General features: G+C 37.1%; 1 protein-coding gene across 12 annotated transcripts in view; it reads left to right on the forward strand.

Annotated features, from left to right (window-relative positions):
• The window catches only part of MTA3 (metastasis associated 1 family member 3), a 696451-nt gene that overhangs the window by 557545 nt on the left and 123670 nt on the right, over window positions 1-15236 (forward strand). For all 12 annotated transcript variants that reach the window (XR_002436305.1, XR_002436306.1, XR_002436307.1 and 9 more), the window contains exons 27-28: window positions 706-819; window positions 6911-7028. The gene's annotated coding sequence lies outside the window, so the exon portion shown is untranslated. The remainder of the gene's footprint in view (window positions 1-705; window positions 820-6910; window positions 7029-15236) is intronic.

Here is a 15236-nt window from a genome sequence, read left to right on the forward strand (position 1 = left end):
CTTGCTATCAAGTGCTTTAGTCTTGGGTGATGATGCCTATGGCTTATAATTTTGATCTAAAATGTGCAGAACAATATAGTCTAACTTGTTTCTAGTCTAACTATCTAAGATCAGCATAGAACAGTGTCATGACTATAGAAGTGACTACTACGCCCACAGATAGGGGCCTGTGAGTTGTGGCACACTCCTCCACTGCTGCCTTCACACAGCTTCCAGAATCTTCCTCAAACAAGTCTTGTTTGGGCTGCAGCATGTCCATCTGTAGGCTGAAATAAAGAAGTCAGCATCACCTTTGGACTTGATGTTTTCCAACTCAGTCCATATTTTGGAAAATATTTACAAGTTATTGAAATAAGAACAACTGTTAAGAAATTACTTTAACTGAAGGGTTTGGGTTAGGTTTTCCCCATGATAATATGCAAATATTGATGGGAAATTCTTGGTACCAGAATATGGAAGACTTACATGCAAATATCAAATCTAAGGTGATTTAGAACAAGGACTTGGCTCTTCCCTTTTATAGGTAAATACCCTAAACTGAAGAGTACTGATGATTTTGTGGGGAAATTTTCGTATTATTATCAGTAGAAGATGTTATACTTTCTAAAAGAACAATTATTTATAGGATGAGCAGAAGAGACAGATTGACTCTGCAGAGTGGAGTTTAGTAATGGGAATAGAACTGTTGTTTTTTTTTTTTTGTAGGTTCAGATCACTCCCTTTCAAGGCAGGGCAGAGATCCCTGTCTTTCAATGCCCTATGTGCTAAGCTTCCTCGCTTCCAGCAGTGCGGAGAGGACAGAGATTGATAAGGATTTTGGTAAGGACCACAATTTTTTTTTTTGTCTGATGCAGTGAAGAGTCAGAAGATATGCTACGAATAAGAATGTATTGGCATTGGGATGATGGAAATGTCTAAATATTCATGATATACTCACTGTGTATTTTGGCACAGCAGAAATGTGTTTTCAACTCTCAGACATCACACTTTAGAGTATGCAAACAATAAATTTCATGTATATAGTGTATCTTTTAACTATGTACTTAGATACTATTCCATGAGCAGTAGAGGATACTTATACTTACAAATATTTTCCATAATAGCAACTCTGACATCTTATGGAACTTAAGATGTTAAGTAGTTCAATGTATAATAGCATGTCTAAATGAAAAAACAACTGCGTAAGTGAAATACTGGATTTATTAAGAAATGTATGTAATTTTACAGGCACAGCAAATTTACAAGCACATTGTCTCCATCTGGTAACCAAATATATTTTTGCTCATTTGCATTCCCATTATTGTACTGAAATTGTGTCTTGCAGTTAGTATAGCCCTTTCAAGTGAACAAACTAGACTCTGCAAGGAACTTCAAAATCAGCTGAATGTGATGAAACTAGTTTAGCTAAGAGAATATAATATAAAAAGGAACAAGAGCCTGATGCCTTTTATTCTGAAGAAAAACTTCCACAACAGAAATCCCATGAACTCTGGCACAATTGGGAATGATAAGAAATATGAAAATCTGATAAAATATGAAGTGTATATAGATATAAACTTTATTTTCATTTTTCTTTTTATCTCTTTGAAAAATTTAATTGGATTTTGACTAAAGATTATAGTGACTGGGTTCAGAGGCTTTATCTCAGAAATATTAGGGAAATCATTTGTCTGTGAATCTGTTGGAGAGAAGCCTGTGCCCTGGGATAGCCCTTGAGTTTTAAATCTATTTTCGTTCAGGTAACATTTTAATTTGCTATCTTCCTACTGAATTTGGTAAGGACTTGCCTCAGAATGGCTCAGTACAAATTAACTTTCAAAATTTACTACATTTAGAAAAACAGTAATTCTCAAGACCAAACACATAATCTCATACTTGAAACACACCTTGGGTTTTATTCATTTCTCACTGACACAAGGTGTAATTTAGTTGTCTAAAATGGAGTCATTCATGATTTACATCAGTAACATGCCAACAAAGGCTATTTTTAACATGCAACCAAACGACATTTAATTTTTTCACATTTGCTCTACAGTGTTGTTGTATGCATCCTCGGTGGCATTATTAACTGGAGCTTTTCAAACAGATGAAGTATGTTACTTACTGTGGCTAAATTGTAATGAAAGAAGAAATGGCTGTTTGCCAATAAATGGTGTGTAGCTTGTAGAAGCATGTAATTACATAAATCACAAACATATGCAGAAGATGTTTTCTCTTTACATTTAACTGGTGTTGCCCGGAGCTATAGCTGCTTGCAACTCTATTTAATTACCATAATTATTTTAAATGTGTATATCTGGGCAATCTTTGAGCTTTATGAGAATGTTATTCATACCTTATCAGTAAAAATCTAAAGGGTCCCGTTCTTTCCCCAGAGGGGTGGCAGTAACCAGGTTTCTCCAGATTTTAGGCATAGGGTGATTGCAACGTTTATAACTTTATTTTGAATTACAGGTTTTTAAAAAATGCAAGCCTCTGAAACTAATCATGTTTTGAAATCTCAGTAGATGCTATAATTTCCTGGTAGGAAATTAAGCATTGTACATTGTTTGTGGAAAGAAAGCACCTGGAGATATCATGATTTGCTTCTTTTACATCTTAATTTGCTGACTGGGTAAATGTTGTTTGGCTAAACAGATTGACAAGTGTCTAGGGAAGGTATTGACTGTTGAAATAAGCATTTCCTATGGGAAATGTCAAAAGAATCTGCCAGACTTGCTGGGATTTTTCAGTTACTTTATCAAGCAGTCAAATAAGTTAGGGTGGGACACTTAAAATTCTCCTCTGTACTCCTCTGTAGAGTAAACCCAGTTCAGACAACTGATGCTAATGGAGTTGTCCCAGAATTACCACAGAATAACACATGGTTTTAGTTCTTTTCTCATTTACATCAGTTTTCTCATTTATGTCAGTTTTATATTAACTTCATGCCATTGATACTGGTTGAGATACATGTGGCTAAGACCAGTACAAATGAGGAAAGACTTTGGTCCTGATATATAGAATGATTGGCCAAAGTGTACATGCCTCAATTTGCCCTAACTAGTGTAAACTGGTGGGTGTAGAGTTCCTCAGTGAATGCAGTGGAAATGGTAAAACCCTTGGGAATAAGAAATTTGGTAGCTGAATAACCAAAAGACCAAACAGTTGGAACCATAAGCAACTGTCACACATAACTGATGGAGAATGCTTGTGAGTACAGATACAAAATCCTTATGTACTGAAAGAACAAGAAAAGTAAGTTTTAAGATAGGAGATAATATAATTTATTAGTTCAACTCTACATTTTTTTTTAAAGAAACATACAAAATCTATTAAATAAACAAAAAAACATGCACACAAAAACAAATGCCAGTGATGATTCTGACTACACAAACACAGCACTTCTACATCATTCAGTGTCAGGGAAATAGGATGATGGTTTGCATCTTGTCTTTTTCATCGACTGCTATAGTTAACCTTGCAAGTGATGTCTCTCTAAAGAGCTTTTATAAGTCATGAGGTCATTTTTGTTTAATTGCAATGTGACTTGCCAGCTGTAGATCATATGTGCAGTTTTGTGATATGGCTTAGTCTTTTTCTTCCACCACCCAAGAGAAAGCATACACAAAGCATTTTTTTCAGAGGTTAGTTACTACGTTTTCTCCTGAAAAAAAAAAAAAAAATGTAAGTTTATGGAATGCCAGTGAATAATGCACTTTCCACATCATGGAGTGGTTTGTTTAATAACCACAAATTATTTCAGGTAATTTGGCACCAGTTTAATTGCACCCACAAGGATATCCTCAACAACAACAGAAAGGTAAAAGAGAACCACCCCTACTATCAACGCCATCAGGATGAGCTAAAAGCAAAATTTCCATTCATTAAATTATGATTAGCTTTGCTACTACCTTGTCTATCAAATACTCATACCATGCTGCAGACACACCACAGGGAAACATTTACGTGAAGTTATGAAAAGGAAGCTGATGTAAAGTGATACTTTTCTCATGTATTAAAATGACAGTAAAATCTCTCAGATGAAGGTACATACTACAACAGTAAGCACAGAGGCAGGTTATGAACAGTTGAAATTAAAATCCAGCCAAGGCTTGGTCAGTCAATATCTTTTATTACAATGAAGAACACAAGGATAAACACAGTATTTCCTAACTTTGAGGAGCAATTAATATAGACTTGTAGTTTGACTTCTGCTCTTTGTCATTTCACTTATTTCCAAATCACTGATTGAAAGACTCTGATGGTGACATTAACCTGCAATCTCTGTAGTATTGGCAGCTATATAGAGGATGATATATGCCCTGTCAGTAGGTTACAAAGCTCTTTGATGAATAGCAGAAGAATGTGGGAATAGGAAATCCCCCTCATTTTGCCTCTGGGAAGAATATATCTTGGTAATTTTAAACCAAACACAGAGGTTTGGAACATTCATTTTAGTAGCTGATATTGCAGAACTGATGTGAAATTCCATTCTGTTCAAGTGTTTGGGGTTCTTTCTAGCAGTATGGAGAAACTTCCATCCAGCCACCCTGAAGTACGTTCATCGGAGGCTGACCAAAGGTAGTGTCATACGAAGAACAGAGTTATTTATAAAACAACAGTAACAACAAGCTGTCACGTTTCTCCTCATGAAAGCCATGCTTGTTACAGCTTTTTTCACAGTTAATTTTCCCTCTTTCATGAATCAGATAAGAGCCAACAGACTAAATTTTGATTTATTAAAGAAATCTGACTGAATATAAGAAAAAAAATCAAGCAAATTGATTTAGCATTTTTTTTCCTTAAAACATGGACAACAGTCTGCTCATACCTGATCTAGTATCCCTCAAAATAAAATGTCTTATCCCAAGTCAAAAAGGAACCAGGGCCTGAGTAACAGTTTCATTGTTATCAGACTACTGTCCATGTCTCCAGCTTTGTTTCAAATGACTGTGATTTTGGCTCTGATTGTTACATGCTCCAAAGAGTCTACCTCAATATGTATTTACTTTATCTGTGAGTGTGCTGTGAGCAATCTGATCTTATTTTGTTGAAATTCTGCTCTTTATCATGGTATCTTTTCAGTCAGGTCTATCAGTGATTAGTTACATAAATACTTCTACATTTAAACAGAAAATCTCAGATCTCTAAGTGATAAGAATTTTACGCAACAGGCTGCTTTGGAATAGTTTCAGCCTGAATTTCAATTGTATTTCAGTGGATTTCTTTGTATTATGACTGAAACTATTGCATCATTGGTGGGAATAAGAGACGAGAAAAAATAGGCTCTACATGTTGACTATAATTCACTGACATCTGTGAGTTAAACATTACTGCATGAAGATGTTTCTTTTGACTTTGAAGTCCATGAGATTGCTATAAAGTTTGCAAAACATCTAACCATCTGTTAAGAATACATGGTAAATTCCCCATCTTAAAAGTTATACAATGAAAGACTGTAGTTCCTGAGACTTGAAGTGAAAGGGGCTGGATATGATTACAAATGAAACTGTAATGTAATATGGGCTCTTCCAGTCCAGTTTTCCAGTGAAAGTTGAGGTTGGCTAACTAGTTCTTTCCTGTGCACTGCCCTATGGATCCGATCCTCCAGGGCACCTTGGCAAGAGACTAGCAGATATTTTAAACCTCTAATTAATGCCAAGTATTTCACTTTGCTTTTATTTTTAAAACATGAAAAAAAAATACTAAGCCAAAGAAAAAACAAATATTTTCCATTTGCCATTCATTACAGATGTCAGACAGCCATAAATATAGAAATGGTCAGCTGCAGGTGCAGCCCAGTTCTGCTGTGTAATGCACACTCTGTTCCTGTAACACTACTAAAAATGGTTTGGCTGGCTAATAAATAGCACTATCATTACATAGTAAGAAGTAAAAATTAATGTGAATTCTGCTGGTGAGCAGGTTATATTAACAAGCCAATCGTGTAGTATCAGCAGGTATAATGACTGACAACATAAACTGTTAAGAACTTCTGCAAAAACTTTCATTCCTTTCAATGTTGGGAATTCAAATTCAGTAGTGTCATGTAACTTTATTTCCTTGTATTTAGGAGGAAAAACATGAAGGAATTTTTTAATTAAACCCACTATCTGCTTCTGAAAAAACTCTTTGGGTTCAACCTTGCGTATATCACTGTTATCTTACATAATCTGCTGGTAAAGCCCCGTTACCTCCATCAAAGGGTCTGCCCCTTGAGCGATAGCCTTTGATAGCTAACTGATAGAGAACTGATAACCTCTTGCTGATAATAAAACCTTTCCCACACCCAGAGAAAGAAAAGAATGCAATCTAAAATGGCAGTGACTAGAGGAAGATGATAAACAAACAAAAGGTTAATTGATTTCTTCTCCCTAGACACAGAGCTATGTCTGACCAACAGTCCATCTGGCCCCATATCCTCTTGCTGGTGCTGCATGGTACTTGACCAGAGAACATACCCTATGTTACCTCCTAAGCTTCCTTCCAGATCTTGTCAGCAGCTGAGAAGGTTTCTGAAATAGACTCATCTTGACCACTATATTTAATAACCATAAACAAATCTATCAACTCCAAACTGTCTAATCCTTCTCAAAATCCACTTTGATCTCTACATCATCCAGTGTCAATGAGTTCCTCAAATTAATTGTGTCACAGCCTTTGCCAGGGTGGTTCTTAGGACCACTGCATTTCAAGTTGTATATAAGTACTGAAATTAGGTGCTTGTTGTGGGGAGGTGAGAAATAAGGAGGAAATTTGAATTATTACATATTTATATACTACTGTTAAAATCTCAGTCAAGTTAACATGAAAACTGGGACTTTAATAGGAGCTGAATAAATCCTGAAGTTATTTCATTATTGCTTGCACCTGTGACCAACTATAATTCCTCAATGAGTTAATGCACTGAAAAATTTCTTGTCTCCAGGTGGATCCTCTCTGCGACTTTAAAACACCTTGGCTTGGTTGGGAGTACTGCTGCCCAAGGCCATTTGTAAGTGTGGGCCAAAAGATGTGGATGACCGTCAGGAGCAGGGATCCAGCAGGTTGGTCTGTATTCTTTCCTCACCCACATGCACTCATTCGCCTGAGGTTTGGATCTCATGGGCTTTAAACAAGCAGAGGGAGGGAGAAGCCCTTTTCCAAACACAGGCAGCAGCACAGCACCCACTAAGGAAGGAAACATAATGTGGAGCAGAATTTGCTGTCTGTGGGTTTAACAGTTGTTTTGGGAAATGGCTGTGATTTTACAAGCCAGCTTCACTACACCAGACAAAACTACCCTTGGTGGTCTCTGCTTTGTGTAGCATTTTACAGCTATTGAATTTCCATGGTTACTTTTAGCATGCTATACCAGTGAAACCAAGATGAGATGCTGCAAGGCGGTATGGAGTGTGCCATCCTTGGCAATGTTCAAGACCAGATTGGATAGGGATTTGGGTAATCTGATCTAGTGGGAGGTGTTCCTGCCCACAGCAAGGGGTTTGGAAATAGATAGTCTGTAAGGACCCTTATAGGTCCCTGTTCTATGATTCTGTAAGTAACAAGCTGGGAAGAAAGGACAAGGTGATAGGATACTGTAGGATACCTGATACCAAAAGGAGACAACCTCAGAAGTGTCCAATAGGGGTAAGATCCTGTAGGAACTGTAGATTCTTGCATTGTCTTCTCTGCTACCTGAGGTGAACTGCAGTCCGTCAAGAAAACAGATGGCTAATCAATTTGCAGTATTAATGCTACTCTAGGTAAAAATATTAGATGATTACATATCACTGCTCAAAATGCAAATATTTGTGAAATGTTATTAAAGGAACTGAATGACAGAGGGCCAAAATGGCATGATACTGCTAAAGAGGGAGAAAGAAAGCATATGAAAGATTCATTAGTATTTCTATGCCTGCTCTTAAATTCTGGAGTTTGTAGCAGCTGCAAAAACATTTTACTTTTGTACTTAGGAAGGAATATAACTGTAAGTCATAGCTCAGTTTCATAATTTCTTCGAAGTGTACTTAAGAATTATCTCTATCCTAAACAATCTTTCACTCTTGATAACTGTATTCCACAAATGGTGTTTCCAATTTCAGTCTTCAATTATAACTGAAATGGAAGGAAACACCCCCAAGAAAGCACTAGTGGTGTATTTCTGTGATTTATAAGGTGTTTTTAGGATCCTGCTTAGGATCCTGTTTGGGATCCCACTGACTGACTCAAAAACAAAAGATGGGAAGAAACACAAGAAGAACAGTTGTTAATTTAGACAAGGTAACTTTTGCAAAGATAATCTAGTGTTTTTCATCTCTATATTCTCCATCTTTCCATTAACTTTTGTCTAGCTTTTTTTTCCAGAAGCAGAATAGGACTTCCAACTAGTCTGGCTTAGAGAAAAAGAATACATTGAGAATGAAATACTATTTTCTGAAACACTTAAGTGGGAGAAGAAAGCAAAAAGTGGAAAGTGGGAAAGAGAGGGGGCTTTTAAAAAGTCAGCAGAAAAAAATGGAAATGGACTGAGAGAAAGGAAAAATTAAAGAGGAGAGCATAGTGAAAGATCTGATAGGTAAAAGGATATAGTGATAAAAAGGAGACTATTATGGAGGTTGTCATGGTTTTGTGATTTTCGGTTATTGGTATTCCACATCATAACATCATGTAGTGGACATACCTAGTTCTCAGAAGAGAAGGACTACTACAGTCCCCACGGTACTTTGCTCCTTTGTTACCATTTTCCAGCCGGAGGGAAAAGATAGAAGCTCGCAGTATAAAAACTTGCAGATCACGAGACCTTGTTCCTTTTTCCGCCGTCTCTCATCTTGGCAGCACCTCGCTCTCCAGCCGTCTTATCGTCGGTAGTAGAGTAAGGCCTACCTTGATTTTGGGACATTCTCTCTCTCTGTGTTGGATTTATCAGCTTAAATTGTAATTATATTGTATTATAGTGTGTTGTTTTGCATTCCGATATTTTATTTAGTAAATTAGTTTTGTTTCTCCTCAGATTGTTGCTGCTGTTCTTTGCTCTCAGGGCCATCTTCCTACCCTTTTCCCCTTTCCCCTTTTCCCGGGACGTGGGCCCTTGGGTCCCCCGTCCCCTTTGTCACGGAATCGGGCCTAACGCCCGTAAACCGTTGACAGAGGTGAAAAAGGTAGTAGCAAAGAGGAAGAGATGAAAAAAAATAATTGTGGGCAGAAGTGGAAGAGAAAATAAAATGATAAAAAAGCAAAAATAGGAGATGAAAAGTAATCTAAGAACAAGAAATAGGAAAATGTAGGAAAGAAACAAGAGGCACTGGTAGCTAATTAACATATGTTGTTACCTTATTTTAGAGGTAAGTAAACACAGGACGGTCATGCCAGTTACGGCTACAGGATTAGAAAAGAGAGGCAAAGTCATACTTTCCTCTGATTTAAAACATTCTTCTAGGTTTTTTAGCCATTTCTTTTATAAGACATCATAGAATCATAGAATCACCGAATCACCAAGGTTGGAAAAGACCTACAAGATCACCCAGTCCAAACGTCCACCTATCACCAACAGTTCTCACTGAACCATGTCCCTCAACACAACATCTAAATGTTCCTTGAACACCTCCACCACCTCCCTGGGCAGCCCGTTCCAGTGCTTGACCACTCTTTCGGAAAAGAGTGAGAGAGATGAACATAGTGAGGACTAAGAGGAAACATTTAAAACACATAATGTGTTTTTGAATGTCAAATGCAGATATTAGAATCAAACCTTACTGAGAAAACCCACATCAACCACAGCAGGCACAGTGTGTGTGCTGACATCTCCAAATCATTCTATGCTTCTAAACTTCTTTTCCAACACTTGTAGAGTTTACCCTTGTTGTGGAATGTTTTTTGTTATTTGTTTTGCTTGTTATAGTATATATTTTACAGAATAAATGGCCAGGTGGCATTGTCAGGTGTTTTGCTGCTTCATATGGCTGCAGAAGGTTATAAGTAATCCTAATACTTGACACTGTGGCTTTGTGGGGAGTCTCATCTCTGCAGTGATGCTGTGGGTGAATTAAGACAGACAGTGGTCTACCAGATGCAGGCAATCACCACAGAACAGACTCTCTTCTCTTCATTTTTAAGCACGTGTTTTTCATGGAAGAGGTCTAGTGTTGGTGTGGCCGCTGCTTCACAAATCTTTTTGTAAGCAGTTTTAATGAGTACCATTTTAAATCACAAATTGCAAGCTCTTCAGTGAATGTGAGTGGGTTAGAAATATTTTGTGCTGAAGTGCATTATGATCTGTCTGTTGACTTGGAGTGATGAGGAGAGGTGGTGAGTCTATTGGTGGTTTTCACTGGTGCAGATGGGGCAGACAAGTCTTCCACAGAGCGACAGGGTCACTCCTGCAGCTGAAAGATGAGCTAAGCCATGGACCTCTTTTGCTGAGCATTAGTTATCCTTGACTTCCAAGTGGCAATGGCAAGAAGTTTTTATAGGTCTAAATTAAAAGATCCATTGAGTTAGAAACAATTTGCCAATTCTGTCCTTTTTTTCTCAGAGAAGGCTTATTAGACTCAAGTTCACGGGTGTAGTTCCAGGCAATGGCAGTCAGTGGAAGCATCAACACCAGAACCACAAAACTGAGCCTTATATGGGTGGATGAAGTCTCCTGCTCTGCGGAGGGAAAATCCATAGGAGACGAAAACCTTTTCTTCCTTGGGCCAAGAGGAAGTCTCCATCCACAGCATTTGGAATATTTCTAATGTGCGACCCAAACATAACAAAGGTGTGAAGGCTAGAAATGGGAAACACCTACCACAGCTGCAACAGCCAAAACAAACAGAAAAGAACTGAGGAGTTAGGGCTTTCAATAGCTTGTTCCTTAGACCTTTTCATATTTCACTGGCATCCTCACAGACACTGGCCCATGTACATAGCAAACCCCAAATGGATCTTAAAACTAACCTAGAAAAGAAAAATAAAAGCCTTTTGGATCAGAGGCAGCTCCTGGCCCTAAGTTCTGTCTGACATTAAAGTGCTTTTCTTTTTTGGTGATTTTTTTCTATTTGTTTGATTTGAGAGTGGAAATTGAGTTTTGTTTCATACTTTCCTATTCTTTTGCACATTACCAAACAAAAAGTCAGATCATTGGTTTTGTTTTACTCTGTAGTCCACTGAGGGAGGCTATAAAAATTAGATTAAATTTTTGGTTTCTTGTTTTAATGCTAAAAGAGAAAACAACAGAAGAATTAATGTGGGCGATGATCTGATTTTTCCAGCAGCAGATTTTCCTATGGTCTTCAGATGGAAAGTCATTATTCACTCTGGTATTAGCCGCTACCGTATTTATTTCTTTTCTATGGCAATTAGTATTGAATCAAACTTTGTTTCTAAGGTTTGAGGGAGGAGAGGTGGTTTTAGTATTGACTGTAATTATGTATTTTGCCTCAAGCCACTGACACAAACATGTATTTGCTCAAGGGTCACCAGAGAAGTGGTTGAGAGAACTTAAAGATTTAAACTGGAATTTTATTCACATTCATGTTTGAGAATTCAGGTGCTTATCTTATCAGAACAAGTAAAGCCTTAAAATATTGCACTGAAAATCTTGTAGGAAAAAACTTTCTTGTGACATTTGCAGGAGGTTTTGGACACGACAGGAATTCCAGGGAGGTGGAGTTCCTCTTATAATTTTAGCACTTCTATTTTAAATTTAGGAGCTACAAGCAAAGGAAACAACTTGAACCTTTTGGTTTTTTATTCAAAATGGTGCAAATTAAGTAACTGGGCCTTGTATTCGCTATAGAAGGAAGTGCTTCAGAGGTCTAGTGTTAACCTCAGCCAGCTAACTTGTGTGACAGATACAAGTTTGTGTTTCTAGGATTCCACCTCAAGTAAACACTTGTTAAGCATATGCATTTTTTATAGCGATGTTAGAGTCAAAATAACTGCTTTGCTTTTGCCGTATGTATCTTGGAGCTGGATTTTTCTGTGAACTCTGTGGAATTCTGTTACCACATTAAATGCCCAGCTTTCATTAAATCCATACCTGAAGGGTAAGTAAATTAATCCTGAATTTTGCATTTGAAAGTGTATGTGCTTTTCATGGATTTTTGCCAACTGGATTCTAGATTTAAAGAGGCATTGTGATAACCTCAACCACACTGTGGCTAGAACAAACCTCAAAGAACTTGTTCCTAGAGGCAGTGCTCTTTGAAGTGACATCACTGACAGTTTTAGTTACTGTAGGTATTTATGAGGTATAAAATGATAAAGTAAATAGGTATAAAATGTGATTTTAACAGCATAAGCATCACCAGACTGGTTTATATTCTTGCCCTCCAAACATTTATTTGCTTAAGTAGTTTTGTTTTCTCTCAGTTTTTTTTCTTTTTTCCTTTTCCCTCTTATTTTTCTCCATGAAATTGCCCTAAAGAAACACAGAAGCAGAGTTTGCCAACTATAACAGAAAACCTGTAAAAGTTCGGATGTATATATTTACCATGAATTGAACTTGCAGATCTTAACTGGTACTATGTATTTAGCCTGTTTATTTACTGAAGAGTTTGGAGGAATATCTGTGCATTTTCCATGTTGCTTTCAGTGTGCTGCTTTGCTTGTTGGTGATTTATTAATGATGCTTGTGATTTATTACTATCATTTTATTAGATTATTTGCAAATCAGTGACAAAGCACTGTGTGGGCCATGCCTTGTTAGTTATAAAAGCATTCAAGAAGCCATGAAAATCAGTTAAGCTTGAACCTATTGAACGAAAGAGCATAGTGCTGTCTATTGATCAGTAGCCTTTAGATATGTAATGAATAGTAGTACTTTGGACCCTGTCAGATAGTGTTTTCCTTTGGATCTGATAAATTGCACTCTTTTGTATTAGTGTTTTGAGATTTGACATAGAACACTCTTGTATTGGTATTTCTTTCACCTCTAGTGCTATGGTGAACTTACATGACCAAGGCAGATAAATATAGTTAGAAAACCTGGTATTTTCTTTTCCAGTACTGTTTCAGACACTGAGTTAACACTGATCTAACTTTTACATATGGCAGAAAACTGAGATGCTGCAAATAGTTTGCAGAATACTTTTGCAGGTAGCGTGCCAAGTGTGCATGTATGTTACACATACAGTCTTTCCCTCTTGTATATGAATAACTCACATATTTATTTGGACTGCAGCTATCTAATTTCATTATTAATCTGGAAATTATTCTCAGGTTCTTATTTAATAGGCAAGAAGTATTTAAGTTTATTACCTCTCTTGTTGGCTTGATAGGTACTATTTGTTTCTCTTTGCAATATCAGAACTTGATTTCTTCCCACTTTGCAGATTTTTCAACCATTTAAAAAACAAAACAAAACAAAGATGGTTTGTAGGTTGAAAGTTCCTACTTTTAATTGGATAGAGTTGAAGGCAGAGTTTGTGGTGCAGCAGACACCAAATCTACATCTGTGAGAACAGTACCCCCATTAATACTAATAGTGAAGTATGAACACACATTGAGCGGCATGTTCCTCTGGGTCAAAGGGTGAGTCTGTGCATCTTCCCTCTGCTCCTGTCCCTATAACAAAAACAAACAAACAAAATCAACAACAACAACAACAACAAAACCCCAACCATAGTTGTTGAGAAAAATAAGCCCAGTAGCCTACCATATTAACAGGATTAGGAGCAATAAGCTTCCAGCAGCTTTTTTTGGGGGGGATGTTAGTTTTCTAATGATCCCTTCAGTGTTTGCTCAGGTTGTCTATATTTGAATTAGTTCCTCTCAAGTTAACATAATTTCAACAATAGTACCCATAACCTCTGGGACTGGCTAGGCTGTACGAAAGAACAGTGATAGCAGCTTGTGTGTCAGTAATGCCCCAGTATGTCAAGTAAACTAAATGTTCTCTTAAATTCAAGTTTAAGATGTTTTGGAAGCACTTGCAGTTAGAGGCAAAATCCAGTGACACATCTAACACTGAGAGCAAGACCAAGAGTTTTATGCAGTGTTTTGTGCCTTTCAAATGCACAAGTGTTCTGTCTCCTACTTCGTAAAACTCCAACACAGTTATGAAGGCTAAGAGCTGAATTAAAAAATGCTACAGTAAGCAGACATCTTTCTCAGTCTGGAAAGGCTAGAGGACAAGGGAAATGAGGTATTTATGAGGCTTTATTTGAAGCTACTATTTTTTCAGGCTCTCTGGAACATGTGTTTTGAGGCTGGATCTGGAGGCACTAGTTCTATCAGCTCTTTTCTTCCAGCAAAAATTTCTCAGTAGGTCAAGCAGTTAGTGGCAATTTCAGCTCACAAATAAAAAAAAATGTTTGCTGAGGTAGGTGAACTGTGACTTATCTGTTGGTTTAACTTCCAATTTCAGGACAGAAGGCCTGCAATTAATATTCTGACCCTTTCACTCTTTTCAGTTACTTCTGTAAGAGTTAATACAATTAATTCCCGTCTTAAACTGTTAGCAGATTCAAAAGATCTCTCGGAACACTGTAACACAGTGACCACCTAAACAGTAAATGAAAACATGGCTAAAAAAAAGTCAAAGCTTAGCAACATCTGCAGTATATTAAGAAAGGTTTTGGAGATCTAACATATGACCTAAGCGCCCAGCATCCTTGCAGAATGTCTTTTACTGCAGCCTGGCTTTGCTCTAGTCTTTCTCAGAATTGGCTTAAAGGGCAAGTAGTGTCCAGTGACCACATTAATTGACCCAATGGAAAGGATATAAGATGCATGTTTACCATCTCAAATCACTATTGTGTATGTACATTTTAAATAACAATGAGTCTAGGTCAATGTCTAGCTTGTTTAATAAATGTTTCTTATGTCACAAAAGTAACTATAATGAAGTTATAGATTGCAGAAGTCTGGCTGAAAGGAAAACGTACAGCTACAAAATATTTTGTGGTTAAAGTAAATAATTTTTGGTGATGATGTAGCAAGCAATCCTGATAAAAATTTTCTCTGCTTGCTGCCACTATCAAATGCCAGGCCAAATCAGAGTCCCAGCACTTTGAATTTCATTCCATAATTTGGACCATTTCCCATGGGCAATACTGAAATATCGTCAACACCCGGATGAGTCAAATAATGAAAAAAACACCTCTAAATAATGTTTTGATTCCCGTTATGACTTGCTGTGGAAACCAGATAAACTGGACTGAAATTTTAGTCAGAAAAGTCTTTTGCTAATATTATTCCAGTCTTCTAGATCATGCCCAATTTTCTTTCTGTCTATATCTCTACTCATAAATCCTTGCCTACCCAAGAATCACGTGTCAATCACAGTT

Source organism: Numida meleagris, chromosome 3, assembly GCF_002078875.1.
Source record: "Numida meleagris isolate 19003 breed g44 Domestic line chromosome 3, NumMel1.0, whole genome shotgun sequence".
Lineage (NCBI taxonomy): Eukaryota > Metazoa > Chordata > Aves > Galliformes > Numididae > Numida > Numida meleagris.